Source organism: Pteropus medius, unplaced genomic scaffold, assembly GCF_902729225.1.
Source record: "Pteropus medius unplaced genomic scaffold, Ma_sr-lr_union100, whole genome shotgun sequence".
NCBI classification, from domain to species: domain Eukaryota; kingdom Metazoa; phylum Chordata; class Mammalia; order Chiroptera; family Pteropodidae; genus Pteropus; species Pteropus medius.
Window position 1 is genome coordinate 22,587,339 of NW_024351073.1, and position 1,015 is coordinate 22,588,353.

The window sequence follows — 1,015 nt, forward strand, 5'->3', positions numbered from 1 at the left end:
CGGCCTTCCACAGCGCTGAGCGGATGCCAGGTCTGTGCAGAGTGGTGCGTGTGGGCGAAAGCATGGGTGACTGAGAGAGCGGATGAGAGGGTCCGGACAGCGAATCATCTGGAAAGAGCTTGGGCTTCGTAATCATGGAAATCTGTGTTCTGACCCATCGTCTTCTTTCTCTCTGGGTGATTTAAGTCAAGTCACACAGCCTCTCTGAGACTTTCCGCATGGTTCGTTATCATAATAATAAGAATATAAGTGGTCTGTGGGAAGCAATTACTCCAATATAAATTCTTAAAAGATGGAAGATTTTATTTCGTAAAAATGGGGTTTTTTATGCGTTTGTTTTGTATTGGAGAAAGGAAAACCAAGATAGTTTTGTTTTTCCGAGTGTATTATAAAATAATGGTTCTTGATGATCGAGCAACTAAAACATTTAAGCATGGTCCACAAGAATTTCCTGGCAATGCCTTCTGTAGGCCTGGGTGGGACGCTGAGCTATGAAGAAAGACAGCTGCCACTCCTCTTGGCGTGAAATTGGGGACATTCCTCTGGGGGTCAGGACAGGAGAGCTCCATCTGAGAAACTGTCCTTAGCGTCAGGTGAACGTGACAAACCTGTGGCCCTGTTTTACAGAACTCTAGAGCAACAGTGCTGGAAACAGACATATTTTTCCTGACGATGTCTTGAAACAGGCAGGCCAGCCCTCCTGTGGCTGCCGTAGATTTCTGGTTCCGGTCGGGTTGGAACAGTCTCATCAGACGTGATAAAGTTAATTAAATCTAAACGGAAGTTTCTTATTCAGCATGAGGGTAGGGGTAGGGTGGAGCATCCTCTAAACCAGGAGAACAAAAGGTGTTCAGACCTTCTAGAACTTTCCTTGCTTTATCTCCTTTCCTTTTTGGTCCTACCTTTGGGGTCTGCAATAAGGGGAGTAAGGACTCGAGAAGAAAAACCAGCAGTTTAGTTCAGCTGTTGCTGCTTTTTAAAAGGTTTTCTTGGCTCTAAAATTGACTCTGGCTCT